Below are 23,412 nucleotides of genomic sequence, written 5' to 3' on the forward strand. Positions count from 1 at the left end.
GCCGAGGCGAGCCGAGGCGAGCCGAGGCGGGCCGAGGCGAGCCGAGGCAAGCTGTTACCAGCAGTGGAAAAACGCCATAAGCCTCTATGACAGCGTATTTTGCCTTCTGAAAAGCACCTGTTACAAGCTTTACCTTTGTGAAATAAATAGGCTAATTTGTTTAATGTTTGAATGAGCACACACAAGGCTGAAAGGCAGGGAGAGCTATTACAATCATTTGTTTCCTCCTGTTATTGTCCCAGGGGAGCACCCATAGAATCAAGCAGAAACATAGTAAAAACGGGAGAGCAGCAATCTCTTGCATAGAAAAGAAAAAAAGGTTAAATTGGTTACCTACACGTATTGAATCAAAGGTGAACGCTTGCACCACCGGGGGATGTTTTGGTTCAATTGTTTTACACAGGATCCCTGCCTTGACTACTGATGAAGCGTTTCAATGGCTTACACAGCTGTTACAGTCAAGGACATGATGACAATGAATGCATTTTCTTTTTTCATTCTATTTCATTAAATGGTACATTAGCCTAAATGTCCCTTTGAGGAAGGTGGGTAGGACCAGGATGGTAGGGGTGTGGTGGGGGGTGAGGGATGTGGGGGGAGGGAATGTTGGAAGTGCAATAGGAAGAACAGCAGATGGAGCAAAACATAAAAGTAATAATGTATAGTTTCTAGATCGCTGGGCTACAAGCTGCTTCAATTACTTTCCTCTCATCCTATTGTCTCTGTTCTCATCCACTCTCTCTCACTCTGTCATATCTCCTTTCCCTCTCCCCAGCAGAAAAGATAAAAGCAGTTGGTGGGTTTTGTTTGTTCTATATCCTTTTGGATAATGGAAGATGGTGCATTCTGATCAGAGCACACCCAGTCCAGGAAATGGGATAATGGAGGAAAAGGCACAAGGATGAGGATGAACGTGGCGGGGCTAGACATGTGGAAGCACACCGCCCTACATGTTTAGGCTCTGGGCTGTGCAGGTAATACTTGCTTCTCCTATTGTTTATTCATTGCTTCCTGGACCTCACAAAGTATTGGAAAAGCCACAGAGAAAGAGCAAGGAGGAGAGAAATGCTATTTTTCTTACTTGGTGACATTTGTGTTCCTTCGAGAAACATACAGTGCACCGCCAACTGCTCCAAGGGCTCCTCACAGGGTTTCGAGTGTGTGCTTTAATAGGAGACAGTTGAGAGCTGGTGACGCTTTATAGTGGTGGAGTCTTTGGAAACAACTCGTAAAAGGAGAAAGAAGGATGGCTTTATTCAAACTCCAAAAGCAGAAACAAACAAAAAGAGCCTTCAGCCTACTGTAGACACTCTAATTAGACTAGATCGGTAATACTATATCTCACACATGAGAGGCACAGGGTTGTTCTACACAAAGCCAGATGAAACACTACCAGGGCAGTCATGTTGCTTATGTAATGCCCACAACTTCATGCCTGTGTTACCATTGCCACATAGAGCTAAAGATCCTGGCAATTTTTATGTTTTTGAAACACTAAAAGGTACAAATAAACCTCTCTATCTATACCTGTGTGGCCCTCCACTCTGTGAAGTATTAAATTCACAATCCTGAACTCCAATCACCTGTTTTTATATGCACATTCTTCAGATTTTCAAGTCGAACGAGGAAACATTCATGCAACACTAATGTTTCCCAAGTTTGCAATGTCACACTCCAACTGTGGTATTTTCTGCAAAACACCAGTGAAGGATTAAATGCAACAAAACAGATTAAATCCCGTTTGGGATTTCCCCCCCCCTCCCCCGGCTCTGAAGGAGGCAACCAGGGCTTTTCCATGGTTTCTGACGTCGAAATGTGAAACATGCTATTTTATTGCAGAAGTAATCTGTTGCAGACGACTAATTCATTCATGAGGCCATGTTCCCTACTGTTCAATTTCTCCAAGCCATAAGCCACTTTATTAAGAGAGCAAAGCACAAAGGTTCTGTTCAGATGATACACCATACACCCAAGTGCTCCTATTAAAAGCTCATCTGAATAACTTTAATAGAGTAAAAATAAAAGCGCATCAATTAAAAGGCTTAAGGACTATTTTGAAATGTGACTCTGCTTTAAAAAAATGGCCAACAGCCTTTGGAGATATCTAAATTATTCAAATATGATGCCATAAAACTCTTGGATGTAAACAAAATAAAAGAACGAGATGTTTGAAACCCATTAGAGCTATAATAAACAGCTGATGGTGATAGCTTTGGCATGTTTGATGCCTTACATCATTTTTTGTGAAATCGTATCTGCATAAAAGGCAAACAGTGTTTCTGAAGGGTATGACTGTAAGGTTGGGGAACAGTAAAGTTAGTTGTCTACACACAAACAAGCCTGTGGGGTTTTAAAAATGGCTCAAAGATCATTTCCAATGTTGTTAGATGTGGTTTAACACCACATCTTTCTGTTTTTCTTTTACCTATTATGGTTCTTTAAGGGCAACAGAAAGACAAGGCCAGTGAGCTTAACTGTGAGATCCTAAATAGTAATGTGCACATGCAAATACAATATTTAAAAATGCACTGATACATAAATTACTGTAATTGCTCCGAGGCCTAAATTGGCAGGACCGAGTGCTCAACAGTGTACTCAGCCAAGGCCTCTTCCTGAGGAAAAGGATCATTTTGAGGCAGGCAGGCGAGCGTGCAGCAGCAGGCTGTGGACAGGGATGCACAGCAAAGTAATACTGTCTTACCTCCAACCTCACACGGCTCTGCGTCTGACTGCCAGCTTGGCAGACACACTTAAACACACATACATACATACACACACATACAAGTATTTAAACACCTGAAGAGGTCCAGGCTCTTTGTGTGCATGTCAGTTAGTGGGCTTAAGAGCTACTGTGCTGCAATGTGAATGACAATTGTATAAGACATTTGTGCGTGTGCAACATGTGTGTATCTCTATGGCCACCAAATCTCCCAGCTTCCCTCTGGGGTCCCGGTCCTGGCTGGGAGAAAGCAGCAGACAGAGGCAGCTTTGTGTGTGTGTGTGGCCAAAGTATTGACTTTATGTAGAGTCCATGTACTGGAGGCAGCTGTACCAGTAGGCCTTTCCACTGGGACAGACATCTGTGCCTGTGTCAGCGTCACAGACAACGGCTTCTCAAACACAGCTAATGAGGACAGCAGACGTTTGTTTCCGATGTCTCAATCAGTGACCTATAGACACTTAGTGTCAATTTATCTCTGGTACCACACATTTTGTGGAACTGCTGCATGTTCACAACGTGATTTTCATTTAAAACTAATCCAGATTCTTGCAACCCATAAAAGTCTTTGCTGTCTTTAGGAATGTTTGTGCAAATCCAATACAGTAGATGTTGAGATATTTCACTGGATAAGATAGCTAGATAGATACTTTGTTCATCCAGGAGGAAATTTTAGGCATCCAGTAGCAACACAACCATAACACAACAAACACATATAAACACACATATTTCAAACACAAATAAGAATAAAAATTTAAATCACTCACATAAATGCAATGACCATGCTAAGGTAAGGTAGCACAGTAGACTCTGTGCAGTGGTGTAAAAGTGAACAGTGCAGGGATTGAACAGTGCAGTAGATCCTAATGAAATATTAACTATGACTATAAAATATAAACATAATAACCTATGAACTGACTGATTAAATAAGAATAAGAACAGTAAATAACAGGGATTAAGTTATAAAATGTAACATGTCAACGTTATGACCATAGTCCAGGTTATGAAGGAGTGCTAATAACCTATGAGACAGTGGTAGAGCAGACAAAGCGATATAAGTGAAAACTTTGATATGCCGTCGGCAGTAGAAGAAAAGTCACGGGTTCATCAATGTTGGAATCATTCATATTTGGACCAAATTGTATGGTAATACAACAAAAATATGTTTTTTTATGGTAAAAAAAAAAGACTAACACAAACACTATTTTACACTAAACCACCCACAAAGACCTCCACAAAGGGGTTTGTGTTGGTATGACATCACCCTATTTCAGCATTCTGAGAAAATAAAATCATTATTCACATGATCACTGAAGTGTTTTCTGGTACAAGGTTTAGTCACAAATATTTTGCAGAATCAGAAGGTTTTTTTCATGCACTTTTAGTATTTTAGAGTGTTAGATATTATTATAAAAGTGTTTGAATTGTGCTCATTGTATCTTGGCAAGGTTAAGATTTCCCCCTTTGTGGTCAATAAAGTCCTATTCTATTCTTTAGGTAGGTCTTTGTCAACTCTGTCTGTTATATAACGGCAAATTATAAAGTTAGCTCTCTACCAGCCTCACTGTGGGGATCCCATATCCATTAGACCTTAGTAAAGAGCCTGCTCTGCAGACACAGAACTCTCAACTCAGGAGACATCAGAGCAGTGACGGCAGATTAAGCAGTCAGAGAATCATGCTTAACGAGAGGACGACCTCAGCTTCAAGCAGTTTACCCTCGCCATGAGGAGAACCCTCAAAGGAAGGCAGTGCAACAACAGACCGTACTGTGCAAGAGAAAGAGGGCTCATGAGTCCAATGCCTGAAGGGTCAACCATCAAAAATAAATGAAAAGTACACTCAGATAGGCCACCTGTGGAGTGGAAAGTTTGCCCGGAAAACACAGAGAGCAGTATTCTGTTTGAACATATCAAACTGATCAAACAGTTTGCTGAGAAAAGGAGGGACGCCACGAGGGAGAGTAAATGCTTGATGACGTTGGCGGCGGAAAGAAAGAGGCTTTGCTTCGTTGGTCTAACACCTAACTAGATTTTTTTCGCGTTTGCATAAAGAAATGAAACCTTTCAGTATAAATCAAGTTATAAACCATGTTAAAAAAGGTGGCTAATAGAATACGCGCTCATGGATGGCAAAAAAAAGAAAAAAAAGCTGGATATACCTTGCCAGTTTTCACAGGTTTTCACTTTACATCTATGGAAACGGAACATGTATTGCCCAGGTGCTTTGAAATGTTAAAGCATTCAAGTTGAATGTACAGTAGGATGTCACCTGTTTAACTATACGTAGTTCATTTTTGCTGTTGGTCACATTGTGCTTGGAATTATATCCTTGGAATTTCTATGCTTAGAACTGGAAATACTCTGATTCTGAGCTGTGAGATGGAGCTCAAAACATAATGCAGTTTGGCAGAAACTCAATCTGATCTGGCCAAAATAATAATCATAGTAATCATGATACCTTTGACCAAAGAGGATGAGAACAAAAGTAAAAAAAACTGAAAAAAGTCTGATGACCTCTTCAAAGCAGTATCAGCTTTGTAGTTTATGCAGTGGAAAAAAGGAAATCATTCTTGAGGCAATATACCCTGGGTAGTACAGTAGTGCCCTCCACAGTGGGAGAAGATGGGGAGCAGCTGGAGTTCAAACAAAACATATTATTCAGAATATAAAACTTCAGATTGTAGTATAAGAAAAATTGACTTCAGTGTAAAAACATTGGATTGTGTTTCTTTTGACAGAATAAATGTAAGATGTAGAGTTTTGATAGTTTCCAAGGCATACATTTTTCACATTCACCTGAAACTCAAACTCACATATACGCACATAGTATTCATATAAAAATTCATTTGTTTGCATATACGCACATCTTTGTGTAAAAATAATACATTTGTTTATATAAACGCACATATTCAATTAAAATAATACATTTGTTTACATTTAGCCAGCCGCAACATTTTTAGTTCATCTGATAAATGTTGCTAGATTATATGCAAAATAACTACTTATAACAGCTGACACACTAGTCTATTTCCACAATGTTCTACTTCCAGGATTGCTTTTTGCTGATTGTTTCATTATGCTTTTGTTGCATTGGAATTTTAAATCCAGGCAGCTAGCTAGACTATCTGTTCAAGCTGAGCTCTCCGTTGCACGACTAAAACAACCTTTGAACGTACATATTAGACAAGTTCCTTCCTGAGACTATTTTGCAGTGGCTCCGTGCAGAGCTTAGCCCCGCCCATGACCATTGTGATTGGTTTAAAGAAATGCCAATTAACCCGAGCAGGTTTTTCTCCAATCCCGGGATGCTGTGTGGACTAGCCAGACCCTCTTCCACAGCGCTGTGAAGGGAGGTCTGGCAATGCGAGAGTACTGACACCTTAAATGTTTGATTTTGATGGCTGGCGGTGCAAAAAGATGACATGATAATGTCCACCAGAAAGGCCTGGACCGGTCCAAATCCAGACCCTGCAGACTGTCTCGGGACAAACCCTCCCTCCCTTCACCCTACCAAACATTCCTCCACCACTTTGTAAACATGGAGAACTTGTTAAACAGAATATGCCACTGATATGTGGAAAAGGAGCCAAGAGATATGGCGTAGAAGGAGTAATGAATGTAAGATATGCAGCAAATGAAAATATAAAAAAAAAACACTAAACTTGGCTATCTAATCCAATGTGTGGGTCAGTGGTGTGAGCCATCTGTGTGAGTGGCAGGGAACCCAAACAGCCTTAAGGGGTGTCTGGCCTATGACCAACTCGGCGTGTGTTTCTGTCTCTCTCGGTGCATTGTTCTCCCTCGAAACATCCCTGGCTTATCCACAGGGGGTGTCCTGACACACGACGGAACTATTCCCTCAGGACTGATGTGCTCTCATGCAGACTGCTGGCTCTGCATTAAGCAAAGATGCAGCAAAGCTGCGCCCATCAAGTCCAGTAGAATCAGCATAATTAAGACACAACTGTTTCCAGCTGAACAATGGCTGCTTTATTTCCCCCGTCAAGAGAATAACAATTGCCTCTACAACAACGATGCCACTACCCGATGTGATTTAAGTGCAGATGTGAGTCACACATGCTCAGATTTAAACGGTTTATGGCATGACGTGTCACACTGAAATGTGTGAAATCCATGAAATAATAAACTTTTCTCATTACAAACAATAACAGAAGATAGAAATCATTTCAAAAGACGTTTTAGCTATGTATGATTGTTTGATTGCTAACTAGATTGTTAGTTCAAAGCGCCAATCAACTTACTACCTTTGTTGTTTGATTGCTAACTTGTAGCCAGCAGTGAACAAACTTTGTTAAGTAGGTCCAGTTTTACTGTTTTGACATTACAGAAGTCTCTCGTAAGCATCTTTTAGCTACTTGTCGCAAAGTGACGCATGTGCAACTCACATCTGCACTTGACTCACATTGGGTAGTGACAAACCAACGTAGGTGTGATTGTAAATGTGTGTGTGTTTGTAGTTAACCACACAATGAAAGTAATTCATACCATGTGTGATTACATTTGACTATTATAATCACAAAGGACAACTGCAAGGGACAGAAAGACAGGAAAAAGATAGGAAAGATGCAACCTCTTTCACACCAAATCAAGTTCTTTGTTTTATAATTGAGATTACAGCTACGCAGTTATTTGCATAACATCAATGGCAGATAATGGTTACAGATTTTAATTACACTTTTTAATCTAATTCTATTTGTACACAGGGCAATCAGTTCTAGTTTTTGGTGCCCTTAAATCTTGCCAGTAAAACAACAAAATACATATATTTATTTGCCAACCGCAGAAATAAAAGTGCATGCTGCAACCACAACATCAAAAATGCACTGATTGCAAAAAAAAGAGAAGGGGATTTACCAATAAAGAAAAGATTCACATTTTTGATAGATTTGGAAAAAGTCAGTCCAGAAGCGTCAGGAGCGTTTCAGGTATTCTTTTACCCCCGGCACTCATGGAAGGGAATAAAGTTCACGGAGAAAGAGGAAGAGTTATGACCAAGAAAGTCATAAAAAAATACATATCCAGGCACTCATGGTTGGTTACAAAAAATAAAAAGGGTGTACACTCTGAGGAAGGCTCAAGCCGACACGCGCTGGTGTACTTTTTGATGTCTTGCCAAATGGATTAAAGGCCTTTTATTTTTTGTAACCAACCTTGAGTGGCTGGATATGGTTTTTATGACACGTTTGGTCATAATTCTTCCGCCTCCTAACCCTGAAATTCAGGTTGGACTTTATCTACGTATAACTGTACCATTGTGTCTACTCTATCCAGCTGCCTCTTCTTTAGTGTCTAATAACAAAGACTAGGGTGGCCCATCGTTTTCTTTTATCCCTCTGCTGTCTCCTAACTGCCACTCACAGAGGGCCTGAGAATGAGATCTTATCTGCTGTGTGTGGGCTTGGAGCAGGCGCACACACACACACACACACACACACACAGGACCAGCATAACAAGCAGAACCGCCTGAGAGATGGACCGCAGAGACACCATACAAGCGAGCAGGAATACATTAATAGTCAAGTGAGATGAGCCATGCAATATTAATCAGAGTATTATCAAACATAATCTCAGATTGACTCTCACATGCCGAGGAGGTGCTTAGACATGTATACAGGCGCTAAACAAAACCTGAAGTGGGCCGTCGTGGGAGGTAATTGAGTTTAATTGAAGGAAAATGAAGGGAGATTACTTTTGTTGGTATAAGTTTTGTTGGTGTAGCCAGTGAAGGGGAAGTATGGCGACATTTGGCTATTCCCCTAAGTGTTGGAGCGCCATGTTGTAGTGGCGTATAAGCACTGAACCATATGTGTGGTGAGAGGAGGTTTACATCAAAGCCTCCACGGCTCCGATGGAAACCTCCACCGAGCGTTTTTTCTGGTCAAGTTTATGTATTTGGTCCAAAGGTTTGCCTCGGAGGGATTACAATCTGAACAGCATTCAACATATTCTTTCCTTGTATCCTCGATTTGTAGAAACAAGTCATTATTTATCGTTGTGTGAATTTGTTTGGAGAAGCCTAGCATAGACAGAAGTAATGGTAGCGATGCTAAAAAAGTATGAGGAATAGCCTGACCTCTCCTAGTTTACTAAAGCAGTGTTTTTTTGAAGTGGGGTCTGAAGACCCCTAAGGTTTCTTAAGGGGGTTCCAGGGGGTCCACAGCATAAGGGGAATTATGTATTTTCAATAGAATGCCATCCGTAAGTAACAAAGTTAATAACACATGACAGAATGTATGACTACTTTGCTCATGTGTTTCACAATTTCTGTGATAAAACATCTATAAGCACATCATATGGGGGACACTAGGACAACATCTTATTAAATGGGGGTCCGTGGTCTAATTTGTGTAAGTTTAGGGGTCCTTGAAGTTTAAAGGTTTGGGAACCACTCAGAGGAGATTTCTTTAAGACTGTAAGAGAAGCTCAGCTTACGAAGCTACACGAGCTCGGTGCCATTGCGTTTATAAGATGGTTGAAAGATGAACTGCTGCAACCTTTTTCTTGGTATGTGCTTGGAGAAATTGCTAGCCAATTTCCATCATACATTTCACAAAACTATACACCACATTCCTTTTTTTAACTTTAACCTAATTACCACATTTCCACCTTTGAGTTTAATTGTTTAATCATTTTGATAGATTGTTTGTTCATTCATTCATACATTTATTCCTTCATCCAGTAGGCTAGCCGAGTGTTGTAGGGGTGAACTAGCCAGCTGGCAAACTGCACACGATGGCAAACAATGCTAATAATGTCGACCTGATTTTGCCAAGAAACTTCAAATAAAAAAGCAGGGCAGATCAACACCTAATATTGATTTATTAACACCAAAGATAGATTTTGTGCAAAAGATAGGGCAAAGTAACAGGTAGTAACGTCAGATGGCTGACTGGAAGTGCTGTGACGAAGAAAATGTACTGCTGACTATACCTTGTGATCAAACCATCTCACGGATATTATAACTAATTAATATAATAATTATTATATATATATATATATATATATAATATAGTATACATTATTATTATAAATATTATTAAACAGGAGTGCATCAGATAACTAATAGTTAATCTGTCTACATAAATAAAGGGATCTGTTCTATTCTTATCACATCATGCCGTTCCACTTCAGTAATTAAAGTAGTACAAAGCTTTGCAAAATATATTATTGTAAAGGCATGAGAGAGTCGCTCAACAATCACAACACCACAACACCATTAAGAGTGACAAAGAGCTGGCTGAGCTTCCCCTCTTTGAAAGACCAGCCGCCGCCTCTGAAACCACCGTATTAAAGATTCAGACTGACTAGGCTGATGTTAACACATTTGCAGGCAGAAAACACAAGAGGCAATAAGTGAAGACTGGTGAACACGTAGGACTGTATCTGATTCCAGTCAGGAACTGTAGTAACAGAGTTGTCAAAATCTGGATTTTGTGTGAGCTGGCTTTTCAGTCTAATTTTTCCCCAAGTTGACGACGTTTCTACTTCCGTGCCGTCGAGGCTGATGTGGAGCCTGTCAGGCCACATTGGTTGGATGTGTGTGAGTTGGTGGGGGCGCTGTCCACAGCATGCAGATCTACACCTGTGTGTGTGGGCATCTGCAGTGAAGGTGGGGACCAGCGGTACGCAGCCCAGGCAGGGGGTTGAGGGGATCGTAACGAGGTAGCAGTTCCTCATTATCGCCGCCTCTTGACGTCAAGCTAAGTTTCTCAGTTTGAGTGAACATGGGGGTTTGAGTGTGAAAATGGGTTTACAGCAATATACCCTTTGTCATCTTTGTAGTAACAACACTCTCCTGGGTTTGTTTACATCCTATGCAAATACAAGCAGTAGAGACTTTGCAGCTTCTCTTAAACACACGCACCCAGAGATTTACTTTCGATCGTTCTGGTTGCCTGCCAACTACCTCAATGATTTTCATTCCTACATAACAGTCTGGCACTTCCAAATCTATAAATGTGTGCAGATGCGTCTGAGAGGCTCACTGTGTGACTGCAGAATCAGTCCCTGAGCCTGCAATCTTCTGGATGTACACGGTAGTTGCCATTATAACCTGTGACACTTGTCGGTCTAAAGAGAGCCAATGTCAAAATTGTTGAACATTCAAAAATAAATATAACATGCCATAGTGAACAATATCTAAGAAAACACAAACAACAACAAGATTATTTAACAGGATTAGGGTGTGCGTTGATGAGGACTACTACAGATTAAATCAAAATTGTTTACAGCGAAGTCATCTCAGCCCCGCGGGACACAAACAAATCTAAAATGTTTAATGAATCATGGAGGAGAAACCCTGGAGACATACAGTACACAGCGCATAAAGCTGCCTGTTTTTAATATAAAAACCAAAACAAAAGCTAGATAAAACACAGTTTGACAAAGTCCTTCGCTCCAGCTCATATTCCACTTACTCAACTGTGTTTGTATGCCAACACAGCCACATCAATTATCACACTTACATGTGATGCGTCTGGAAGGAGTTTTTCCACACAAAGGTTAGACAGTGATTGTTACTGTCATGACGTCAAGCTGATTAGCTCAATTCATTTTGTATTAACACACCCAAAAAAAGAGCAGAGTATCTGAAATGTAAACGAATGGGAACATGATGTGGTTAGTCACACACTGACTGTAACCTCAAAAATCCAATTAGAAAAATGGTAAAACACTCACTTGCCAGAATATTAGGTACACTTTGCTTAAACTATTGCAGTCTAATACAAGTCTAACTTTGATGAACAGTATTTATTGAGTTTTTGAAGCCACTGTTTGAGAGAGCGGTTGATTTTCAGCGCTGTTGTTTGTGGAGCTGTTTTATTTGTGTGTTGTATGTCACTGGGAGATACTCTGTTCAAAGATGCTTACAGGAGACAACGATTTCCACACTCCATATTTCTCATAAAGTTCCTATCCTGTCTAGATGTTTCATAAATGGACACATTTCCCTTTACTAGTCCTACAGTATACGGTCGAATGATTGCCTGTTGGGAATATTTGTTTACTGGTCTTCAAACCCCCTTGTCAGTATACTGCACGTATTGAACCGAAACACAGAAGTGAGCTGTGTGACAAAGTAACAGATGATGAAAACATTACGGTGTGTGCTGCACTCTTTCATTCCTCTCCTGTGCAGACCCCTCTCCTCCTATCGCCACTAACAGGACCCTAACGAGTCATTTCTCCAGTCTGTCGGAAGGCTCGGCTTGAAAGGATCCCATATGAAACTGCCATTTATACAGTATATAAATTTCATATTCATGCCTCCAGACTTATCGTTTTCTTTACTTCTCCATCCCAGAGGCAGTGGAAGTAATTTAGTGAAGGAATATGGAGAGTGTCAGCCAGTGGGAGATAAAGATGCTGGTGCCTCTCCCCGCCCCCGAGGGACAAAAGGAAGGTATTGCGTTTTTCCTAGACAGGCTTTGGTTGCCACAATGTAGAAGCTGCTGTTAGTTGCTAAGCCATATAATGTTAGAAGTATTAACCCGCCAAATAATGCACTTCACAAGCTGCTATGTCAGAGCTGCTGGGTGTTACAGACTTTACTATGCCATGTGGTTTCAACCAACTAATGTCATCTACTACTGTAACATCCGTTACATTCAAGCCGTTGCCAGATAAGTTGATACAAGGCTAATTAAGACTATCAGCTCCACACAACTCTCTCTGTAGTTCTCAGTATGGCTATGTTGAGAAGATTGTGTCGTCCGGTGACTTTCCCAGGCAGAAATTCGAGTGAAGATAATTACCAACTTCTAAAGAGTCCATCATGTTTTTTTTAATCCTCTGTGTCGTCTTTGCATACTAGTACCTGTGTGAAGGAGGGATGGGGGTGCGTGCGCAATCACGGTAGGCTTGTATTATGTGGAAGCACCGACAGTGTTGTTGGCATTACATAGAATTCCTCATGGGGGGTGACAGAACCTACGCACTAAAGCTTTCAGGAAAAAAGTGGATTTTACAAGTGCAGCAGCTGCATACGGAGGTAATGAAAAGATGCAACAAGGCATGAAAAGACGCAAATTCACTCTAGGCAGCATGACTAGACTATTTTTTAGCAAGAAATATTAGCATATCCCTAAGCTGTATGGCTTAACTTCATGAGCATCCAAACACAAGGACAAAAAAAAAAGAGCAACAGGAGGAAAATAATGGAAAACCTGGAATCAGAGTCTGAGCTGTCACACATGGTTAGTGCATACAGAGATTGCTAGCTAACATACAGCTGATGTCTGTTCTGTCTGTCTGCATTGGTTGTTTATGACACCAGAAATAAAAATTGAATGGTGAGGTAGAAGTTTATAAAGATGAAAGTCTGGCTCAACAGTTTATTTTCTGGATAATTGTGCGAGATGTTCCATCGGATGTCCCACGCCTCACAAAACGTATGTTTGGGGAAACATCAACAACGTTTGAGATAGCAAGCTACACGCTGACTATCGCAATTTCTGAAAGAAGAAAAACTGGATTGTGACACAAGGCCTTCTCGGTTCGCCTAAAACGCCTGTGATTGGTTTAAACACAACCAGAGCATTTTGTTCTCCTATCCATGGGTGTATGTATTGAGGGGCCAGACCTTATGCTGCAGCACTGTTGAGATGTAGTCTGCCAATGCGAGACTATTAAAAGAACACGCTGACTTATTGAGTTTTTAACTCATTCATCGTACCTCCCAAGCATTGCTCCTTCTGCCACTTGGTCGGAGTGATTTGCTAGTGATTGCTAGCTTATAGCTAAGCTAGCCATCATTTCAAGAACATTTTAGCCATGGTTATTTCATTGCTAAGGTTAGCTCAAATTGCTATTCAACGGACAGCCTTTGTTGTGTTTGATTGCTAACTTGTAGCCAACAGTGAAAAAACTTTGTTATGTAGGTTCATTTTGACTGTGTTGACATTACAGAAAACTCTCGTTAACATCGTGTATGCTACTTGTTGCAAAGTGACGCATGTGCAACTCACATCTTCAGTTGTCACAAAGTGACGCATCCGCGACTCAAATCTGCACTCGACTTACATTGGGGAGTGACAATAGTTCCCAGTATGTATACTGTTAGAAGATGGCTGTGTCTCATGTGACCGTGTTATTTGTACACGTAACTATACAAATCACAACATGTAAATAGGAAAATGTTGGCATTATTTTGTCACTTACTGGGAGCAGTAGGCTAGATGGACCCTGTTACCTCCAGGATCTGTGCTGAGCTAGGCTAGCGGTTGAGTGCATCTGACAGTTATGACACGCACGGACATTAGAAGGGTACGTATGCACATGTCTAACTCTGGGGGATACGGTGAATAAGCTAAAATCTCAATAAGTTGGCATGTTCCTTTAAGGTACAGACTGGAGGTGAAGTATTTGTTTTTCAGCGAGATTCAGTTGGACAAATTTGACTGCGTGTTCCATATTTATTTTGAAGTCAATACTACGTACGAAGTCAGTACTACTACTACGCATAGAGGAAATGTATCACATGTGCAGAAGTCAGCCCGACTTAGATTGATCTCTACCAAGAACACTTCTTTGTTATTTTCCTGCAGTGTCTCTCCATATTCTTTTAGCCTCTGTACATTCAAATAATAAGAAGCTTGAGTTGAAACATTTTTACCTCGCACTGCTGGTCTTCACTTCAATTTACGCCTTCTAGAGCAAATCCACATTGTTTCGTGTCTACTCATGTCTTTCTATTGCCCCCTTTATTAAATCAAAGAAGACAACAAAATAGGATTTACAGGTCCTATTCTGTAGGATTCAAACAGCGGATTGATTTTCTGTCTAGACATTTAGCTACTACAAAGAAATGGCAATTCCTTTTATCCAAATTCTAAATAAAAGCACACTACATTTGTGGCCTCTTTTTGCGTCTGAATGGCGCTGCCATCGTGCTATGGAGTATTGCAGGGGAGAGAGCCTTGCAGCTAATTGATCTGATATGAGGCAATGGGCCTGTGTGTGTCTCTGTTGTTCTAACCGCGAGATAATCATGATCCATTTCCCAGTCGGCCAACCAGGGCCAAGATGGTGCATCCTAATATAATCCATTGAGCTAGGTTTTGTCTGGTCGGATAAGTGCTGTAATTAATTATATTAGAGGGGGAAACTTCATTAGCTAGCTAGACACCTCGGCTTCAGCACACCTCGGCCCGAGAAGCTCACGTATTCAGCTCACAAGAGTAACTGCAGAAAAATGTAAATACACTTAGGTAATTACTTTCATGTCATTGCTCATTCACTTGTTTGTGTTCATGGGCCCCAGAGGAAAATAGGATTCTTGTTGCTTGTCAAATGCGCTGAGTTAGTTTGGAAGCTGACAACCATTATGAAAGAAAAATATTCTTAGTTGAAAAAAGCACAAAATAAGACTCACTGTATTTAAACCCGGGAATTCAGATGAATAGAAGGTACCAAAATAAATATATTGAATTTCAATAAGTAAGATTAATAATAATAATAACTTGAATTTGTATGCCGCTTTTCAACGACCTAAAGTCGCTTGGAGTATTCTCAAGACCCCCTACACACCCTACACACCTGCTGTCAGCCTCGTTGGTCCATTAGCTTTGTGACATCATGTAATTATAAGCATAGCTCCGCCCAACTCATCTGACAAATCAGCCAGAGTCATTGCAAACACCTGTGTGGGTGTCCAGGGCCTTTAAATCGTTTGTCACAGCAGACATTTTCACTTGGAAATGGGAAACACAGGTACAACTAATTTTGTTAACAACAGCTCAGTTTCCCACAGTTATTTGTTGGCAGATCAAGTAGTAGCAGTTATCACTGTCAATATATTTCTTAGAATGAACGGCAGTGAATCATAAAAAACTCTAACAATAAGTTACTGGGTAGTTTTATTTAAAGTCCTGTCTACAGAGGAAGTGTGTTTTTTTTCCGCTCTTTAATCCCTATTCTGCAATCATGCAAAACAATGTTCAAGACAACAACAACATTATTACAACGAATGCCTATGCAATATGTAATGTACATTTAATATTACACATTTAAAATTCGGACTAATCTCTATGGATATTGCAGTGAGAAGTTACTCTTAGTCGACACACACACACACACACACACACACACACACACACACACAGATCACAAACTTTAAATGTAAACACATGGCAGAAGCAGCAGAGTCAAGCAAACACTTAACAATTACTTCAACCTGATGAACTCATAGGACACAGGGCTTTGTTCTGCAAACACTATATTAATGACACAAGTACACAAGACAGATCAACAGCTGGACTTGCAGAATCAATAAAATATTCAGCCCGCGGCTCTGCGCTCAGCTGAACAGCAGAGCTGTCCTAGTTGTTTATTCAGAGGAGCAGTGGCTTGTTTGTCTATAATGAGCTTCCTCATTAAGGTGTGGGAGGACGGATGAGGGGAACGAGTGTGTCAGGGGCAAAGGGGCAAGCAGTGTGTGTTTGTGTCTGAGAGATGCTGGCTGAGGATAGGAGGGTTCGTTGTGTGTGTTTTGGTTTTTGTGTGTGTGTTTGCGTGAGTGCGTGTGTCTGTGGAGTACCAGCAGAATTTGGACTTGGAAATTGTCCAATGTTCGACTGTTTCTGTCTCTTACTCTTCTCACAATGGATGGATACACACACACTAAATGCTTATGTTCATTAGTTTAGAGCTACCTTTTGGTTTCAAATTTAAATTAGTCTTTTTTTCCCAGATTAATTTGTAAAATGTCAGAGGATAATGTAATAGGAAAATGCCACTCACAATTTCCCCAAGCCCAAGGTCTTTTAAATTGTTTGGTATGTCTGGAAACCCAAACGTCAAAAACCATAATCAGCACAAAATTCAGAAAACTGTTGTTTTGTGCGTCTGCTAATTGATTCTTCATTTGAGCACTAGTCTTTGTATTCATCAAATCAGTGCAACATTTATCATGAAATCTTTGCATCCGTCTTCCTCTTTTATCCCATCAATTAAAGACTCATCACCGAATATTTAACTTTACATCTAATTGCACTGATTGGTGTCTTGTCATTTTTCCGACTCTTTTTCACTCTCTTTGTTTAGATGAATCCCTCTCTCTTTGTTTCACCCCCGCCCGTTTCCTACTCATTCTGACAGCCAGTCTTTTAGGGCGATGTTGAGAGTGAGTGAGAAGGCAGATAGAATTGATTGTAAAGGGAAAGACAGCATAATAACTGGGACTACAGGTAGAACTACCCAGGGCTCGCCGCCGTGGGAGCGCTTGGATTCCTGCCCTGCACGATTCCAGCGCAGACAAACACACAACAACTACTTAAACACACAAACATCCCCCTACACTCAAGGACAGGGCGGGGGCAGAGTACAGTGGGGAACGTGGTCAGGATTAACTGTGAAAACTGCTGAAGGATAAATCCAAAAACCATGGCGCTTTTTTTCTTCTTCTCAAGCACCCCTGAGCTAATATATAATACAGGTTTACCTCCGCCTGGGGCTAACAAAAACCCCATGCTTCAAGGTGAAATTCAGACTGTCAAAACCTATAGAGCACTGTTGGAATGAGAAAGTCGGATACAGGATGGACGAAGGTCAGAGGTCAAACCATTTCGGGACGGGCAGAATCATCTCAAATCTCCAATCTCTTGCAAGTAGGCTAGCAAGGTCTATAAGGGATTCCAGGGCTATCTATAGTGAGTGTGTAATCATAACCCGCAATGCAATAATGTCTCTATTCCAGGAGGTCTTACAGAATGGATTTCATAAGGGAAATTAGTCATTCTAACAAACCTATTTATTTCTGCTCTCTGAAGACTTTCACTTTTTTTGCCGCAGCCACTACCTCCACCTCTCTCTCACTTTAAATTGTGCAAAATGAAATATTGTTTTGTTATGTTCTCCGTTAAAGCAAAGAAAAACTGTCAAGAAAAAGTAAGCTCCGGTTTGCTTCTGGCTGGCCCTTTAGCGAAATCCCTTACTGTATTCTCAAACTTTAAAAGGGTTTGCTTCTTCAGAATCAGAAAAGGGTGCATTGGAATTTGCCACGGGGCAAACATATACAGACACAACATAACTGTTGCATTAGAAAAGAAAAAAAGAGGCTAAATGGTTGAGTGCTGAATGTGCAAAAAATATATGCTACAGTATGTTGGAGTGGTGGCCTAGAGGTTAAAGAAGCGAGGTTGTGACCAGGTCACACAGGTTGCCGGTTCAATCCCCTGATTGACAAGATGAAGTAAAATACGGGCAGCTTCCAGGTATGATTGTTTAACTTTATGAATGGAACAGGTTGTCGTTGCAAATGAGAATTTGTTCTCCATCGACTTACCTGGATAAACAAAAGTTAACAACCTGTTGCCCTTGGGTCAAATTTCCCCCTTTAAAAATGTCTATATCTGAAATATGGCTTTCTTTTTAACCAATTTTCCACAAAAATGGCTTGGATTCCATAAAACGCTCTTTGCAAATACAATTGATCACTTTCATTCCCAACTAAACTCATCTGTAGGTTTCTCTGATCTTAGCTATTAGTCAAAATAATTGATAATTTCTGCTTTTTTAACTCATATTTTAGGTATAATTCTATTTAAAATAGGGTTATTGATCATGAATCCCCAAAAGTAGTGTAAAACTAGTGGCGGTAAGGTGGCGTTAGTGAAAAAAAAAAAAAAAAGTCCAAAAAGGGACAAAAATGTCAAATCTTTGTCCGTTTACAATCCGGGAGGACAACACAAGGGTTAAAAAGTGTATAGTCCAGTATGTTTATTCAACATTGGAAGGGGATCTTCTGTATGTATGCAGACTATTGGGATAAGCGTATTGTTGCTTGTAGCAACAAATATCCTGCAACTGACGCGACACGTTGCCCTACCAACAAGTGTAGCGAGCAAGAGTCAGTTACAGAACACGGGTGATCTGATTAATGAAGTCATGTTAATCAGCCGCGAGCATCCGAGGAGTGACGACTGAGAGTGTTGACTGACATCATGTATCTATTTTAGACACTTGCGTCAGCATGTTTAGCCCTCTCTGTTGACATTGAGGCTCATCCAAGAGCTCTTTGCTACGGCATGTGTTATGAACAAACCCATGCACTGCTCAGACAGCAAAGAATATATTCTTCAAAAATCTGACCCAACAGATCTGCTCTTTGAAAAGCACAAAAAAAAAAAATTGTTTTAAAATGATTTCAATGGATTATTTTGGAACTAATTGTTCTCGGGCTGTCAAAATGAAATGCATTAGCAGCCTCATCTGAAACCTGGTCTAAAGTCAGTAACATAGCATTTAATTGTTGTTTTAACAGCGCATTAGTAAAATGCTGTAACACTATGCTTGTTTTCCACACACACACACACACGCAAAGAAGTGCAGCAGCACATAAACGCAAAAGATTACATATAAAAATATCATTGTGCAAATTCGCCGTTATAATAGCTATGCGCCAAGGTACAAACGCGGTAATGGGAGAGGACACTCTGATTGGTTTATTGCATGTTACGCCTAAAACACACCTATGATTTATGAAGATCAACCCTTTTGAACCATGCGCCCGGCAAACAAACCTTTTCTTTCACCGTCAAACTAGCAAATGTGGATTCGGACAGGCCCAAACACACCTGCGCCAGGTGCTTTACGCCGTGTGCTTAAATCGTTAAAATAGGGTCCATTGTTTTAGTGTTTAAACGATTAAGATTGGAGTGTTTGATGACACGCAAGGATACACTGTATTTCAGAGTAAAGGTTGGAGAAGGTGATCAACATTTCTGGAATCTGACAGTTTCCAGATAGCTTTAGCATGTGCAGCGAATCCCAGGGTAATCCCAGGGGGAAGCAGCACAGGGGACAAAGGGACTTTGAAACTGACAAGAGTCCATATGGGACTTTATCTGCCACCTTGACAGGTCACAGCTCTGTTCTCTACTGACCAGAGCCCGGGTGTCAGTTGGCGTTTACTTGGAAAACTCGCTGTAAATTTAGATGCCATGTACAGTCCAATATATAAAATATGTGTCAGGCTATACTAGAAGAATAGTTTGAGAAGTATAACTTTTACTTGGCATAACTTAAGACAGAGTTCTTTTTAAAAATCAAAGAAGAAAATAAAGGAAATGGCTGCACGGGACCACCAACTGGGACTCTATGTGAGGAAACGGGAGTGGATTTCTTTCCTTGTTCTTTGCTTACTGACAGCCTCGATCTTGATGTTAATGAATGTCTGCAGATTTGCCCACATACAACAGGGCTTAATTAGCTTCTCTGAAAGGAGGTCATTAAGAACACAGAGACATTATGAGGCCAGTCGTTGCTGTCTTGGCATCCAAACCCTGGCTCAGACACGCAGGAAAGAAAATGGCTTAAACTTCAACAAAGTGCCGCTACAGTTTAGCTCTGACAAAAAAGGAAGAAAAGAAAGGAAGAAATTATCACAGCGGGTGTTGATTTGTTTTTCGATAGCATGTTGCACATCGCCGCCTTGCACCAAGTTACATCAAGTAGGCAGGAGGGTGATGATGGCATAGTTCTGCTGCACGCTGGCGCGTTGCCACAGATGTCCAACCCTCAGGGTACAGCGGGGCATGGAATGGACTTTCCTGCCAGAGAATGGCGGTCCAGTGTGTGAAAAAGAGTTCTGGTGGCCCTTTCACTTCACTTCATTCCTCTTTCCTGTTGCTTCTTTCTAATTATTTAATCTTCTACATGAAACCCAAGTCTCTTTTGTTTTTCATTTTGCCCCCCCGCCCCTCCCCAATAAATACAATGCTTGCTTTATGTTTTGCAGTATGAAAGAGTGTCAAGTGTGTATGATGGATGCACAATATGAGGAAAATATGTGAATATCTATATAATATACATAAATAAATACATTGGAGAATATCAATATTACTTGCGATAAATAATGAGTTATTAAAGTGAACTCAGTTCTGCATTTCTGTATTCCTTTACATACAACATATTTCTTGTTGAATTTGAGACAAATCATTTCATTTTTGTATATTGAACAAGTTTAACATTAAATTGAATATGAAAGGCACCACTAAAAAAAGAATGTCAGTTGGATCATGAAGTGCAGTTTTCTGCTGACATTTTCTTTCAACAAACACAAAACAATGTCCTAGTGTCTTTTGTGTTCTGTTGCAGCATTTTGCAAAGTCTTCAGGGGAAGGGTCGGCCCCTAATAATCATGTAAAAAGACAACGGTGGAAGTTAACTTTTCAAGCAGCAAAAAAGTTTTAGCGTCAACATCCCAATGTCCTGCAATGTGACTATCGCACATGCGCATATCGCGATGACGATGCTAAAACACAATATCGCTCAGCCCTAATGTATACAAATATCTACATACATATTCTGTAATAGTGGGAGCATGGTGATAGCTTCCCTTCCAGTCTGCTAAGCCCCAGATGTCTCATAGTGACTCATCCTGTCCTTCAGATGTGTCTCTGATGCAATGCTGCATTAGCCTTCATGTTGTATTTGCTTGATGTCATGTCCTGTGTCCTCTACGCTGCATTAATATCTGACTCTGGAGCGGACCATTAGGTCTTACTGTCTCTCACATTTTATGTAATGTGAATCTAGCAGTGCACATCAGTTTCTGTATGCATCACAGGCGGCCAGTTTTGCACCTGTGCTTCCCTGACAACCCCCATTAAAACATTTTCCCCCACAGCAATGACCACCACGGTGTGGAATAATGACCACCGCACATCTCTCGTCAGATCTGGGCCAAGAACATGGAGATGCTCAATTTGAAAATGTTCAGGAGATTTTGCCAAAGATTTTGTCACAGTTTCCTACATAAAAGTCAGTGAAAATTAATATTTTCTTTTGCAACCTTGATTTGGAATTTTTGGCAACCATTCCTACTGGTTAGCATTACTTATAGCAACTGAATATCACCAGAACAACACCGCAAGACTAATAATGATAAGTAATCGATAGTAGTAGCACTAGTAGTAGAGCCCAAAACTGCAGCTCATCATCAATTTGTGCTCTTCAGAAACCTTGGGATGATGTGATGCAGACTACGTCTTTATTTTTATAAAGTCTGGTTTGTTCACCAGAACAAGGAAATCCAAATTCAATTTGAAATTTACGCAGTGCAACGTAGAAACATTTGAGATAAAACATTCACACAAGAAAAAAAAAACAACGATAATCCAAGACTCATCATCCACTCATAGCTTATGGATTTGTGTCGCTTAGGACCTTATCCTAATCACAACAATTGCATGAGAAGCTAGAAAGGATAAATGAAAGTGGGGGAAAAAAGGCACTTGTGATCTATTCTGCCACAGTAATCTCTTAATACCTTTGTACAACTTGTACTGTGTGATATTAATGATGGCCCAGAGACATGAGCATTGATCCACACGGGCACAGGTTGTTATAGCGGCGGGTAATGAAGCTGAAACGTGTCTGCATCAAACACGGCTCCAACTCATTTCTCTGCGGCTTCACTTTTTGTCCTCCGCTTTTAGATTATATTAGCATCCATTAATGACCCAAGCCATACTGCAGCAGACAGGGCCTCTTTTATTCCCGCTGTGTGATGACATTCATGCTGTCACCTTCGCTTTGATTAAAGATCAAATCAAAAAAAAAGTGCCTCTTCAATAAATCCGCACTGGGTAAAAATATTGTCTTCCCCTGAGAGAGAAGACGGATTCAGACAAATGAGAGCTGCTAAATGGGACTGAGACGGCGGACTAAAAGTGTCTCCGAGCTTCTTAGGTGGAGCTGCTCGGCTGAAAAGGTACCCCAGAGGGCCGTTTGACTGACTTATGGAGATTGATCTTCTACAGACTTGATACTTGAGCAGGTGAGGCTTGGACTTGGATTGAGACTGGGAACCACCACTTTATCACTGATCTATAATGGATCAAACCCCCGAAGAAGAAGAAAAGAGTAAGAGGCAGTGTAGAAAAACGCAAAAATGAGCCAGACATAGAAGGGAGAAAGAACAAGACATAGAAAACAGAAAAGGGACCGTAACGAATGAAAGATTTTATTAAAAAGTGTCCTTTTTAGATTTAAAAGACCAGATAGGGGTTTTGTATGTTTCATGCAATGAACTAAAAATTGCAAATTACGCCCTTAAGGCATACTATAAATACTTGGATTGACAACCTAGCCTCTTGGTTCCACTGATTGCCACGTTAATACCCTATAAAATCAAATTGCAGACTGGTAAAGCAGCTGCAAGTAATGGGCATATTGAAAACTCTTATCTAATACCGTATTGGCCCAAATAGAACACTGTTCTTTCCCACTAAAAATTGGGTGGGTGTCATATTATATTTGAGGTCTAGACGGATAGCAGAGCAAACATTCTTTTTCAATGGAGAGAGTACCAGTGTCCAACATAACAGCTGACTTCCATATCACATACTTTTTCTTTTTAGTTTTAATACCTTCTGCAGCTGCCCTTACAAAGTACATGCTCTTGAATGCAATACACATTAAATTGGGATACTACTTCAGCATAACCACGCGCCTTGAACGTTGACCCTCTTGCTCCTACATGCTGCGCAGAGGATTATGGGTAAGAAAAACATACTGGCTTGCATACAGCAAAACAACCACCAGATTCAGTAGGTATTTTTGGCAAATGAATATGCATATGCATGATTATATGACATACAGTGGGTACGGAAAGTATTCAGACCCCTTTAAATTTTTCACTCTTTGTTTCATTGCAGCCTTTTTCCAA

At 40.5% G+C, this 23,412-nt stretch overlaps 1 protein-coding gene and 2 long non-coding RNA genes across 13 annotated transcripts in view; 1 reads left to right on the plus strand and 2 right to left on the minus strand.

Moving 5' to 3' along the window:
• Positions 1-23,412, minus strand: part of vav2 (vav 2 guanine nucleotide exchange factor) — a 205,703-nt gene that overhangs the window by 80,983 nt on the left and 101,308 nt on the right. The window lies entirely within an intron of this gene.
• Positions 13,806-23,412, minus strand: part of LOC117959088 — a 15,969-nt gene continuing 6,362 nt past the window's right edge. Inside the window, exon 3 of the long non-coding RNA XR_004659876.1 lies at positions 13,806-13,956. This is a non-coding gene — a long non-coding RNA (uncharacterized LOC117959088). The remainder of the gene's footprint in view (positions 13,957-23,412) is intronic.
• Positions 17,941-23,412, plus strand: part of LOC117959090 — a 16,324-nt gene continuing 10,852 nt past the window's right edge. The window contains exon 1 of the long non-coding RNA XR_004659878.1: positions 17,941-18,038. This is a non-coding gene — a long non-coding RNA (uncharacterized LOC117959090). The remainder of the gene's footprint in view (positions 18,039-23,412) is intronic.

The sequence above is a fragment of the Etheostoma cragini genome, chromosome 16, assembly GCF_013103735.1.
Source record: "Etheostoma cragini isolate CJK2018 chromosome 16, CSU_Ecrag_1.0, whole genome shotgun sequence".
Lineage (NCBI taxonomy): Eukaryota > Metazoa > Chordata > Actinopteri > Perciformes > Percidae > Etheostoma > Etheostoma cragini.